General features: G+C 37.2%; 1 long non-coding RNA gene across 1 annotated transcript; it reads left to right on the forward strand.

Annotated features, from left to right (window-relative positions):
- The first annotated feature begins 7,785 nt into the window (after positions 1 to 7,785).
- On the forward strand, positions 7,786 to 12,913 carry LOC121110702. Its single transcript, XR_005859601.1, has 3 exons — positions 7,786 to 9,290; positions 11,241 to 11,330; positions 12,768 to 12,913. It is a non-coding gene; the product is annotated as an uncharacterized LOC121110702 (long non-coding RNA).
- Positions 12,914 to 14,837: the final 1,924 nt, after the last annotated feature.

Below are 14,837 nucleotides of genomic sequence, written 5' to 3' on the forward strand. Positions count from 1 at the left end.
AAAGCTGGACATCATGCAGTCCAGAGGTAGGTTGAAGTAAGGTAGAAAAGCTGCACAAAACCTAAAGGTAGTATAAAGCTGCAGAAAATGGCTTGATGGGAATGACTGAGACATGAGGCAGAAACCATTCTGTAAATTGGAAATTGTGAGTCATTAATGATGCATATTGTTCACTTTACAAACTAAATTAATTGTGTTAAAAGTTCATGCTTGTGAGTCAAGTAATTTTTCAGAGTGTGCATCATATTTAGAACCATTAAGGAAATTCTATGGATGGAAAGTGAGCTGTTATTTGATGATTATGCCTTTTGCCTAAGAAACCTAAATTAAATTTTTAAAATGTCAGGCAAATTACCCATGTGTGCATTTCTGAAGCACAAAAACCTTTTAAGGATGTTATTTCTTCATCTGGTAAGACCTGCTATCCCTGAAAATACACACATGCCATGGTACAGCATCTGGCCTTTTAAGCATTAAAAGCTCCTGGAACTTCTCAGAGGATAAAGTCATTATGAGGTGTATTTTAAAATTAATCCAATAAATTAAGCAAGAGCTTATTCAATTCAATTTGCATTTGCATTTTTTTCTTGTCCATAGCTATGAGAGAATAGTATTGCTTTTGTTCTCTGTTCATTAACTACTGCACTGCAAGTGGCAAATATATTCTCTTAACAGTTTTATTTCTTTCCAGCCATTATTTATATTGTATACATATTTATACATATTTACGTTAGGAAAAAGGAAATATAGTCTTTGAAAATTTGATTCTTTACTCATGTATGTACATTTTTTGCATGTAAAAATATAGTACATGGCAGATCTTATTTGAGAGGAAAATATTTTGTTGTGTTCTTGTTTTGTATACATTTCATTCTGTAGTCCTGGATGTTTCATTTCCTTTAGGTGATATCATGATTTCAGTTCAGAATACAGATTTTTACCTGAAAGTTGAGGAAAACTTTCTCTAAGTTCATCATCTATATGCTGGATAGGGCCCTGGGCAGCCTGGTCTAGTGGAACTGGGTGATCTTTGAGGTCTCTTCTGACCCAATCCATTCTATGATTTCTGCTTAGACAGTGAAATTAGCTGCCAGGAGAGGTTGTGAAATTGCTTGCTTTGGAAGTATTCAGAAAGAAACTCAGCATTAAACTGGGAAAGTTTACAGGACATGAAATCAATTATGGGTCACTGAAAACTTTCACCAAAATACAGCACTTAGTTCACCTCTGCTGGTGCTTCTTTAATATCCCCAAGTCATGGTCTCCATGGAAATACTTTCATATATATATATATATGGGGAGTACTGCCTTTTATGACTTCAAACCTTCTTCTATTCTAATTTAATTCCCAGCATCCCAGTGCTTGCCTGTTTCTCCCTGGCCCTATGAGCGGGAGACAGAATGTAGGTTTTATAAGCTACAGGAGTAAAATCAAATTTCCATGATAAAAAGAAAAAAAAAAAAAAAAAGATACTGAGTGCATCCCAGAGTGAAGAGTCCTTGAGGCAACTGCCAGAACAGCAAGGTGGAAGAGGACCTTTTTGATGAATTTTGAGCACAGTTAGAATGAATTGCCTTTGAAACTCATTGAAACATTTTCAAATACAGACATTGCCATGAAGTTTCCTGAACCTCCAGGAAACCCCTCTGTTGATGGTGTCCAACATCGATGGGCCAATGGGAACTGTCTGGCAAGCAGCACAACACAATGTCTCTCTGTGTCCTTTACAAAAACTTCTTTCACTTTCTCGTGATTATGAACATCACTGGCCTAAAGGCCATGAGACTGTGACGTCTGAGTTCACTACAAAACCAGCATTTCGATTTATGTGTGAAGCAACTGTTATTTCAAAACAGTTTTCTATTTTGCAGCAGTGATTCACAGAAAATAGACGGGTGGAAGACTATAAATATGTATGCTGGAATGTGTCTGTCTCACCAGCTCATTTCAAAATTAAAGCATGCTGCTTCTATTAAAGAACATGAACTGAAGTCCAAGGTACTGGATAATGAAAGCTCACCTCCTTAATCAAAAATAGACCTGAGCAGTCAATACTGAGATGCTATTCTGACATAGAAATTCAAAACAAAGATGCCTTACCTTAAATATAATTTATGAATCTTTTATGCCAAAAATCCCACTAACATACTGAAAGGTGGTGGTATTAGTTGTCACTGCATGAATAGGGTGCTAGGGTGTTGATTTTGATTCAGTCTTGCAAGAGAAGAAGACACATACTTGGGTAATAACAGTCTTAGGTTTAAACACATCTCTCTTATCCTCAAGCTGTTTTATAAATGCCTGGATCTGAGGAGTTGTGGATTTTATTTTCACCCATGTCTGTCTTGAGTATGTTAAGGGGAAGACAAAATGCTTTCCTGGTTTGCTTCAGAAAATGATTGATTTATTCAAATAACAACAGCTATAGGCAGAATTTAATTGTAACTGTTTCAAAAATTTTAATTTTTTTCCCTGATGTATGTATTCTGAGTGACTTGTGCTTTTTATGAATCCACAGACCTATTTTTACAACTATTGTAACAGATGATAGTTCTTTCCACAGAAATTAGTACTATATTAGTATTTATTAGTAGCAAATGCAATACCATATATAAGCAGTATGCAGATTGCTCCAAAAAAGATAACTCTTCTCTATAGGAAAACAAGGGAAATATTAAAACAAGTTTCTGTACATTACTGCATAGTGTTGGTGCTCTTAAGCTTTCTGGGTATTGACTGAAAAAGAGAGTCTGGGTTCATGGAGCCTCACCAGCATCCTGCTCTGATGCAAATAACCTGGATGACCTTAGCACCTCATTGAGCACCTCTGGTTTCAACTGAAGAGTAGAGTGGGAACAGCCTTGAGGCCAGGTGTGCAGTTAACACAGCTCACACAGTCACCTGCTGCTTTATCAATATTATCTGGAGGATTCCCTACAAATACTACTGCATGACAGTATTTTTTCCTTTTGCTCTGTGCACACTATCCTTGGATGAAGTAGACATTTTCAGAAATCAATATAATTTGGGAACTAATTACTATAGATATTTATGAAAACCTCGCCTTTGACTTTGTAGGATGCTTGCCATACTCATTGAGAAACATTTTCTGTTTGTTTGTTTGTTTTTCATTTAAAATCAGACCCTGTATGATCTCCAGCTGCTGCACAAGAAAGACAGAGGGATCATGTCAGCTCACACCAATCAACTCCATATGAAAATCTCAGATTAATTAATTAAAATTACATACATAGAGTTACCCTACCAGCCAGTAATTGAATTTAAACTTAAGATTTCTCTTAACTTTAGGAACTTCTAGCAGTTGCTGAATCTCTTTAAATGCCAGTGTTATTGGTCAACTCTACACAGACGGATATAAGGTAAATTAATTTGAATTAAATGTATTTTTAGGCAGCTGTGTTACATGACAACTTTATAAAAGTTAGCAGCAGGATTCAGCTTGCTGTTTTAAGTTCAGAATGTATGAATTTACATGTGGGTACAGCATGTGGGTAGGGTGATTACTATGTTTGTTCAATCTTGGTAGTATTCTCAGAGAGTGTTAGAGACTTGGAGAAGATTTCTCCATTCAGTCATATGAGTTTCTCTCTGTGTATCAGTGGGAAAGATGACCAGGGGGCTTTATAAAATTGCTAAAATATCAGTGTTTATGAAGTGGTTTCTCAGGCTGGTAGCTGTGATACCAGAACTTTTTAACAAATACAGCTTCTGCTTGCTAGAATCCAGGCTAAAAAGAAAATCAGAATTTGGGTATCTTCATTATGTTGTCATCCATAACAACATGTGTGAGTGAAAATAATGATTATCAAAGGCAATGGGATCAGAATGTAGCTTTGCTGACTTCAGTTAATAATCTGTTTAATCCTAGGTAAGCCTACAAAATAAGATATTCTCTTTCTGTATCAGGAAAAAAAAATGTGAAATTCAGTCCAGTAGAACTTATGGAGAGTCAAGTACAAATTGGTATTAGGAATTTTCAGAATTATGCTTTGTGTACTAGTAACACCTCCAAATGTCGCAAAAGACTACACGTGAAGGGGTATGGACACCAAAAAATGCAACTGTCCATTAATTTAATTCCATAGTACAGGCTTCCTGCAGCCTCCTTCAAACAGAGAAGCAGACAGGGCATTCTAAGGAGTAATTATTCTATAGCTTCAAGACAGTACTTTCAACTCCTACTGAGTTTACAGGTACTAGCTACTGTTGGATACAGGACACTGATTTAGGTGTAGATTTCTGAAAAAAATATCTAAATTCAACTGTTCTGTCATTCTGCAAATGGTTTAGACTTCAAAGTTCTCATTTCCATGGTACCCTTTGAACATCTCTCATTCATTCATTCAGACTAACCTTATTTATCACTATTGAAAATACTGATATGACATACATCATATTATTGATATAATGGATTGTGGATGCCCCATCCCTGGAGGCATTCAAGGCAAGGCTGGATGTAGCTCTGGGCAGCCTGGTCTATTGGTTCATGACCCTGCACATAGCAAGGGGGTTAAAACTAGATGATCATTATGGTCCTTTTCAACCCAGGCCATTCTACGGTATGACGTGGTTAGATTCATTGCTTCATCTATAGCTAGTCATCACTCTAACTTCATTAAGCAGACTTTCCATTGAATTAAATAGGGTAAGGTTGGTGTAGTTGCTACTCTACTTGCATTAATTTGATTTTCCTCTACCTGATTCTATAAATTGGCATTCCTGTGTGTAAATCATGAATCTATTCACTACTCTGCATTATGTTGCTCTTAAATCAGTATTTAAAGGCTTGCCTGCAATCCAGTGGTGTTATTTCATGCTTGGTGAACTGGACCAAGAATGTGAAGAGGTCACTGCTCCCAGAGGAGAGGTGAAAGCATAAGATAATCTTGGAAAGAACCGTTGGAATATAGCAATATATAAGTCTATTTCTAACAGACCAACTGAGAATACAGGCCTGGAAAACAGAGACCTTCTAGGTCAAGGAGCTAAAAGTGGATTATGAGAAAATCAGTGACTAAAGGAAAAAAAAAAAAGTTTCTGGCAGTGCCTCTGCCAGCTATCCTTATAATAAAGAATTAGATGAGATTCTGTTTGAGATGCATTCAAGATGTGTTTCACTTAAGATAATGCCGAAAGCAATGAAGATATGAGAATCATAGAATCATTCAGGTTGGAAAAGACCTTCAAGATAGAGTCCAACCACAACCTAACCATACTACCCTTACTGTAACAACCCTCTGCTAAATCACATCCCTAAGCACCACATCCAAGCGGCTTTTAAACACATGCAGAGATGGTGACTCAACCACCTCCCTGGAGAGCCTATTCTAGTGCTTAACAACCCTTTCTGTAAAGAAGTGTTTCCTGATATCCATTCTAAACTTACCCTGGTGCAACTTAAGGCCATTTTCCCTCATCCTGTCACCAGTGAGAAGAGACCAACCCCTCTCTCACTGTAAGCACCTTTCAGATACTGGAACAGAACAATAAGATCTCCCCTCAGCCTCCTTTTCCCCTGATTAAATAGCCCCAGTTCCTGTAGTCTCTCCTCCTAGGAGAGATATATTCTCCACACATAGAGAGATACATATTCTCCAAGCCCTTCACAAGCCTTGTTGCCCTTCTTTGGACCTGCTCCAGCACCTCCATGTCCTTTCTGTACTGAGATGCCCAAAACTGAACACAGTACTCGAGGTGAGGCCTCACCAATGCCAAGTACAGGGGCAGGATTACTTCCCTAGCCCTGCTCACCACACCATCCAAGCCAGGATGCCATTGGCCTTCTTGGCCACCTGGGCACACTGCTGGCTCATATTCAGCTGACTGTCCATCAGTACACCAAGGTCCCTTTCCATCTGGCAGATTTCCAGCCACTCCTCCCCAAGCCTGTAGGGTTGCCTGGGGTTGATGTGACCAAAATACAGGACCTGACACTTGGCCCTATTGAAACTCATACAGTTAACCTTGGCCATCGATCCAGTCTATCCAGGTCCCCTCAGGGAGATCAACACTCCATAGAAGTCCATGAGACTTCTGTGATTCTCATTCTGAGAAGATCTCTCATTATGACAAGATAGAATGAGAGGGAATGGTTTCCATTTGCATCAGGAGAGGTTCAGGTTGGATGTTAGGAAAAACTTATTCTCCCAACGAGTGGCTGTGCACTGGAATAGTCTGTGCAGAGAGGTGGTGAAGTCACTGTCCCTGGAGGCGTTCAAGAAACATGTTGCTGTGGGACCTAGGACATGCTTTTTGGGGAACATTGGTGGTAGGTAGATGGCTGGACTGGATGATCTTACAGGTCTTTTCCAACCATAATGATTCTGTGATTCTTTATTTTTTGAAACACAATGGAAGAGCAAGTAGTTGAGGACACTGAGTTAAAGATATCAGTTTGATACCCTCAGTGGAAGTTCTGTGGAGGGCACTTCAAAAAGAATGTATTTCTCATGTGGGCACTAGAAGAATTTACTAAAGTACTTTTTAAATGTAGGGACACAGCTAACATTAATTTTAGTTAGTCTACTACTAGCCATAGCAAATATAAGATTGTGATGAGTCCTTCTGCATGTTGAACTACCCTATTACATATAGATCCAAATTTCAGTCTACTAGGCTTTGTTCTCTACTTTCCCTGAAACACTGTAAATTTCAGTGATAAAATCTTAACTGGAAACACATATACCAACTACTGCAAAAGCATTCAAATTAATTTTCCTTATCATTTGATAAGTTGAAGAAACATGTTTTGTAGAATTTCTTTCTGAGATGCTATTCAAAGCACTGTATCACAGAACTGTGAGAGCTTTTTAGCAGCAGGTGAACTCTTCGGGGGAAATATTTCAGTGTAAGTTTGAGCACAAGTGAAAGTACAGAAATGTAGTAGATCACGAATGAGGAAGGAATACACTAAGCCCTCTGCTTCTGACTAAATGTATTGCAGATATTTGTCTGTGGGAAGTATGAAGTACCATAAAAGCCAGAGCAATTCTTTACAGTGGGTATTCCATTACAAGAACTACAAAGAACAAGTGCCTTGACTACTTTTCCTGCACAGACAAGCCATACAAAAGTATCCCTAAGGGACCATTTTAGTTACTGGCAAGCCAGGTAACTTTTAGTCATCTCCCCAGCTTCCTTAAAAAAACAAAACAAACAAACAAACAAAAAAAAAAAACATGTTTTTTGGTCCCACTGATCAGAGATTTGTTCTGTCACCGAAGTTTTAATTTCTCAAAAATCACATTTTCATTTGCTGATTTTCTTGATAATCAGTGCCATTTTTACTTCTGAAATGTACTGTCTTTAGGCAATGTCTAGCAGCAGAACTGCTGAGAACTCAGCCAGTAGGAATACCCAGTTAGTTTTCAGGAGTCTGTCCTTGACTCTCTAAGCTTCATTCCTGCACACAGCCCAAGCCTGCAACGTAAGCAGATAAACTAGTTTAAAAATCATAGTAAAAAGTCCGCAAGTTTAAATAGTGACCTTTTACCACAGTATTTCAACAATTTGCTAGAAGATAAACTGCTGAAGGGCTAGAACTGCACAAATGAAAATAGACATGTTTCTGAAATTCTGTTGAATTGTTTGATTAGCTGCTGTATAGTTTAAAACTTCTGTTTTTAATGGAAAGATAAATTAGAGCTAAAGATAGAACTAGAAATAGAGAGTAATTAGCATTACATATTTGCACATTTTCACTTAAAAATAAATAGTGATTATGCTGAACTGTGATCAACTGTATTTTTATGAATGTTTCAAATGAAGCATGTTATATAGACGTATTTCCAAGCATAATAGTGGAGTTCCTTAGAGAGAGAGAGAAAAAAAAAAAGGCATAAAAATAAATATGAAATAGCTGATGATATACTCAGGAAATATCTTCTTAAGCTTTGATGAAATATTTCATAAAGATTAAAGAAAATATTCCAACTCTAAGTTTAATAAAATATAAGATTAAGATCACAAAAATGGTCCCTATGAAAATAGCTTAAAATATGACATGAACTATTTCATTATATTGCATAGAATATTAATGAAATTTTATTCCTCAGACACTGTAATATTCATGAAGTTTCATAGGAATCATCCCCACATGGACCAGTAGCTTTCCTTTTTTAATCAAACTGCCAGCCCTCTCCATATGCATATTTCAGCCATCACCCACCTTACTAGAGAGGCTTTATCTGGGTTGCTTAATCACAGCACATTTCACGTTTGTGGATAATTTGTACAATCAGTCAAGTTCACCCCTTGATCCCTAGCCCATCTGTATATTGCATCTCTTCCTTGGTGGCCTGAGGTGTCAAGGGTCCACTGAGCCAGAAATAATTCACCCTGATGTCAGCCCAGATCTACTTGAGCCACACTGATCTTAGCAGCGTGACCTACCTGCTGGTTGCTTTGATGTTCTTCAGTGGTACAATTCAGGTACATGGACATCTATGTGTTGTACCTTTACAACCATGTTCTCTACCTCGGCAGTATTATCCTTCCTCAGTGAGACAGCCCAGATGGGTTTGCCTCTTTGCTGCCAGTTGTTTTGCTTCTGTTGCTGTAACCATTCCCCATAGGGAATTTGCCACTATTCAGGAGTCAGTATAGAGATAGAGCACTGACCACTTTTCTCAATCAGCATTATGTAAAGCTAGCTGGATGGCCTTAAATTCTTCAGATTGGTTCTATTTACCTGCCAAAGTGGCATATAACATCATCTTTGAAGGGAAACCTTTCCTTCAGCCTGAGAAGAGTCACCTCCAGAGGCTGTAGGCTTGTACTCCCTTTGTAGAGAAGGATCCCAACTGCCTGGCTTCTATGCCCTCTATTTCCAGGCTACTGGCCTCATTATCCCAGCATCAAAGCATCCAGGTGGCAATGCACTCAACTGGTAGATGGCTGACATCCTTTCACATGTCTCACAGCTCACTCAGGGATAGAGGTTGTGTGGTTACTGCCTCATTTATGAATTCTGCTTTTCCTTTCTCCCATTTCTATGATAGCTCTATTTTCAAGTCTGTGATATTTTATATATATACAAAACAAGTGATGGATAATGCAGTTGCTTACTACCCACTGACTGATGACAAGCCAGTCCCTCACCAGCAGCTGCTGCCCTAGCCAACGCCTCACAGTTTTATCATTATGATGTCATATGGTACAGAATAATCCTTCGGGTCAACTGTCCTGATTCTATCCCCTTCCACCTCCCTGTGCACCCCCAGTTCCTTGCTGGCAGGGCAGTATGAGAAGCTGAAAACACTGTGAAAGTGTAAGTACTACTCAACAATGTCTTTAACATTGGTGTATTATCAACATTGTTTATTTTTTCTATTTTTTTCCTAAGTCAGTCCAAAACATGTCATCATAACAGGCACTATGACAAAAATTAACTCTATCTCAGCCAAAGCCTGGATAGAATATTAGCAAATTGTCAAACAGAGCATAAAGAAATAATCACAGCCACAAAAAATCAGATGTGAAAATCACATTTTTCTCTTATTAAAAATATCCTTTAAGAATACACTTTTCATACTCTTGTATAAATAGTATACTTGGAATTTCAAAAAGCTTTTGAAAATGCTTCTCTTCAAAGGAAATGAAGTTGTCATGGGATAAAAAGAAAAGTCCTCCCATGGATTAACAAATGGTTAATGAGTAGGAATAAAAGGTAGGAAATAATTACCCTTTTCACAATGAATGGAAGTTGAAATCTGTGCCTTTACACGTGTTCACAGATGATTTAGAAAAAAATATAATGAACTGACAGAAGTTACTGATGATTCTGACTTAACCTTCACCAAAATACTACAACAGGAAAGATGTCTATAAGAGTGAGAAAGGGAGGTCATGATACTTAGTGACTGGATAATAAAATAGAAAATGAAATTAGAAGTTGATAATTGAAATATAGGATTAAAAAAAAAAAACAGGGTAAATTACACAACTGATACATTTTATTAACACTCAAGACATTTTACAGTTATTTGAGATAACTTAGAATAAATATTTTACGTTCTGTAGCTCGCCTGAAAGAAACAGAAACAAAAGAGAAAATATCAATATGTTAGTGTGTAACTACTGTGTAGCTTCTTAGGTGTGCTCTGGTCTTGAATACCTCTTCTCCTTAATCAAAAAAACATAAAAGTGGGAAGAATGTAGAAAAGAAAGAATCAAGTGCAGGCATACAGCAGTTTCCATGTGAGAAGAGATAACTGGACTAAAAGTTTAGAATACAAAATGAAGCAATGTAAAGTACTGTGGAGACAGATCTTACAAAGGCAGGATTACAGTGTCTCAACCGCTAACTAAATGAGGTTTCAACTTTTAGTTGAAAATGAGGAGAAACTCCTAACTCCTTTGCAACCAGATACTTAGGATTTTCTCTCACTTCTCTATAACAGTGACCTTCATCACTGATTCTGATGATAATGCTCTTTTTGCACTTGTTAAACTGCTATCATCAGTGGTAGTTTATACTCTACATGATTTGCTGTTGCTTTATTTTCACCTGGAGAAAATCAGATTTTAAGTATTGCAACAAAAGCTATAAATCCAACACCTGGTGTTTATGGAGTGTTTGTAGACCTTCACTGTCTCTCCTGCACAGCATTCCACATTGTAATAAATAGAGCACCTTGCAAACAATCTGCACACCACAGGTTGTTTGAACCTAGAAAAAGCAAAAGAAAGGGTAATTCCTTAGCTAATACAAAACCAGAATAAAGGATACAGTTATTTAAACAGTGATGCCTGCTAGCCATGCCTTCAGCTACTTAACAGAGCTGCTTTCATTCCTTGTATCAAGTAATGTTGCAAAGAACTGAATATGTTAGGTATAAAAGAGTGAGGGTGTTTTTGTTTGATTTTGTGGTTTGTTCCTCGTTTCAAATAAAAGTCGTAGTTACTTCACTGAAGAAAGACTTTGTTTGGAAGCAATGCATACAGTGTAGAATCATACAATCACTATATCATTAAGATTGGAACAAAAACCACTAAGAACATCTGAAAGCAGTGAAAAAAGTTTTAAAAATGAAAAAAAAAAAATATTGAAACCTGAAAATAATACTGTAGCGGTCAAAAATTCTTTAGACAACCATTTGGATTACTCTTATATGAATATTTTAGGTAGATTTTTTGAGTGGTGAGACTTAACATCATTTCATCATCTTTGAGACCCTTCACTGGACACTCGCCAATATACTTATGTATTTCTTATAAGGGGGAGCTCAGCACTGGACACAGTCCTCACTGGTATTCAGTAGAAAGGAAAGTTCAACTCTACCTACCTACTGGCAAAGCTTTGCTTAAGGTGATTTTATCGCTTTTTGATAAGGTTTTGTATTGAATTTATAAATGGTTCTGGATCATTATTTAGAAGCACACTAACAACTGAAATACCTTTTTTTCTTGAACAAGGTTCTTGCTTAACGTCTACAGTGAAAAGTTAGTACTTAGCTCTCCCATCAATTTATCATGATTTTTTTTTCCTTTTAACTTGTTACTTCTTCCTTCATTTTGTTATGAGTGACAGGCAAAGAGTAAAATCAGGATGCTAAATTTTAGGAAAGCTAACTTCCAGCTCTTTGGGGAGGTGTCCCTTTTCACTGCAGGGAATTTTGGCTGGATGGTCTTTAAGGTTCCCTTTCAACTCAAAAGTTTCTATGATTCTATGGTATTTTTGAAAATTGTATATTTTCAGAAACTTAAAAGCATAATTTTCCTTTTTTAATAATAATGAAGAAAGATAAATAGCACAATACTATACCACATGACAGGAACATATGAAACAAGGTTACAGAATCAGAATCAATATGATAGTGTATTAGATTTATATACGTGATTTGGAGTGCTGTCGTACAAGGATGTCAAGGGTTGAAAAATTGATTCTGTCCATATCTTATTATCTGTACTTACTATGAGTTCTGGTACCATCCAGGACTCTCAGTGTACAAGGTGCAGCACAAATGTAAGACAAAAGAGTGCTCTTTGCTCACATATAACATAGATTTGCAGTTTATTTGAAAGCTTAAATATTTTAAAAGATATTTTCTATTTTTTAGAAGAGTTCTTGCAGTAATTGTGGAATATGTTGAATTTCAGTTGTAAGCAAAGTAACTATGATAAAGCCTATACATTCTCTTTACTGTGATATTTTTTAGAATTATGGTGGTCAGTGATTTAGCTGCTGTTACAAAACAGAGAGCAGATACATCCAAATCTTCTCATAAAATTTATAGCTGAAGGAGTTACCTTGGCTATGTAGATTGACCTTTTTATGTAAATTGAGTTAAATGCTATCTCCAAATGTGAATGTTTAGGTCCTTACCCTCTGCATAAATAGTAAGGTAACCGATTAGCCTTCCACTTACTGGTGAATTCCCAAGGATAACTTGGTTCCTAAGACAGGCTAGAAAGCTTCTCCCATCTTTCCTCATTTAAATACTTTCTGAAGATCCCAAGTAGAAGCTCTGTCAGAGCTGGAAAGGAAACCTAGATTTTCCTTCCTTCACTCTCACACAAAACTTTAAACTTTGAAAGGTGGCATACCAGCATGCAGCTGTAACAGCCTCAATGTGTGGCCAGACACACAGATAGAAAAATAAAGCTACTGCTCCACAGTGAGACAAACATTTGCAACCTAATGACTACCAGTAACCAGGCAGCATCTTCTCACTTCCTTTCTGTATGCAGAGCAGGATCTGGAGCTATTGCATGAGTTCACAATTAAAACTGTCTCTCCTCCCAGATCCCAGCCCCAAGAGGCCCCAAAAATACAAGTCTGAATTTGCTTGAAAAGCTCTAAGAGTGGAGAAGCAGGAAATGGACTCCAGCATCACTGATGTCTGGCACAGAGTGGCTATCAGAAAGAAAAAACAGCATTTGACAGACAAATCTCTTGAAGTACTTGTTCAACCAAATGCTATGATTCTCTTGTAAAATGTTTGCTCTGCTTTCGCAGACACCATGCAGTCAATCTTCTTAAATGAAGAGTCACGGAGTAGGGCAACATTATACAGATTTTTTTTTTTTTTTTAATTATCCTCAAACTGTGTCTGGAAGCACTTCCTCCTTTTGTAGAACTTCAGGCTTTATTCACTAGGCTTTTCTTTTTCTTTTTTTTTTCTTTTTTTCAAGCATGACATTTAAATAGCAGTAAAAATTGTTAAGGAAGACTAAAGAGAGCACTGTTTTTGTGTTATAATCATTCCACTGAACACCTGTGAACTGTTGAGTTTAATTGGGTTACAGCTGGTGCTGACTGTGCTTAGAGGTTGGGAGAAACATGTGTGAGGAGGAGTTTAACGACTGATTTGCCATGTATTTATGGCATGATGCTTTGATTGTTTCTAGCTATGCCCTCTCTTCTTATCTTCTACTTTCACAGTAGCAGATTAGAGCCTGCACAGCAGAGTAACAATAACTTAACTTGTATACGCATTCCCTAGTGTTTGCAAAATAAGGAGCTCGCTGTGATGACGAGACTCGCTTGTAGCTTGAAATTTAAAGTAGGTTGGGTAGAAAGCCTTTACAGGTGGCTCTAGTAGGGCAAGGACAGGAAATGAACTACTTTTCCCAGCCTGAGAATTGTAACCTTCAATAACAATAAAAAAGGTATAGAGTAACATCTTTCAGTTTCTGTCCTGGGATAGCAGATACATAGTTCAGGTCCTAGAATCAGCATGCCACAGGGAATGAACATCACTTCAGCATCTGTCTGCAACTGTCCTCACCCATTGCCCAGTGTTGAGTGGAATCCTGCAAAAGCTGTGAATCAGACTTGCTACCTTATCTTTAAACTCTTTACTTGACTCGGTGATTTCCCCATACATGGAAAAGGGTTTTTTGTTGTTGTTGTTGTTGTTTTAAATATGCTTTTGTATGCACAATTCTCTAGATGTGTAACAGATGATGGTGTCCATGCAGACATGCAGTCCAAAACCAGGAGGATTTACTAATGTAGTTCTGAAGCAGATATCTTCTATACTTACTCATAGTTCACTTAAATTTGCAAATACTTTTACATGTACTCTTAATGCTAGAATAATGCTGTGAAAGAATCAGTGCTACACAGGATGTCAAATTAGATAACCATCTTGGGCCTTTTTGGTGTTAAAAATCAATAGAATACTAACAAAATGTCAGCCAGAGGCATTTAGTGCATTAGTTATATCAAAAAAAGTCAAGATAATTGATACAGAAAGTCAGTAATAAAGGAATGTCCTGAGAGAATGCTGAGAGGATATGAACCTTACATCATAGCCTTCAAAACCCCAGCCATCGTGTTTCTTGGCCAGAGATCTGAGTAATGATAGGATGAAATAAGAGGTATTGGATTCCAGCAGAGATATACAAAACACCTTTTAATCCTTATATTTATAACAATGAAAGATTTCATAATGAGCTGCTTTGCTAATTGTGCAGTGACAGAGAAAAGGAGTTTCTGAAATGAGCAGGCCCTGTGAGATCTTTAGGAAGAAAGCTGACATGTAGTCTGTTATAGTTTGTTTCTAAAATGATTTGAGTTCTGATCCATTGCATGTGGAACATCCTACCTACAGCAGACTGTCTTTCAAGTACAAAAACATTATCACAATCAAGTTTAAAAATGAAAAGTAAAATGGCCCTCCCAACCACTAGATGAACACAATACATAACATAATAACATAATTGGAATTTCAGTACAGGCAGGAGACAGCACTTACTTATTCCTACTTTTGTACAGAAATAGATTAAATCCTCACTTCGTCTTTTATTTTCCCTCTAATTTGCTTGTATTATTTTCAGTTTTTCTCTCTAAGGTTTTAACTGCTACACA

Source organism: Gallus gallus, chromosome 4 (assembly GCF_016699485.2).
Source record: "Gallus gallus isolate bGalGal1 chromosome 4, bGalGal1.mat.broiler.GRCg7b, whole genome shotgun sequence".
In the NCBI taxonomy this organism is placed as follows: Eukaryota; Metazoa; Chordata; class Aves; order Galliformes; family Phasianidae; genus Gallus; species Gallus gallus.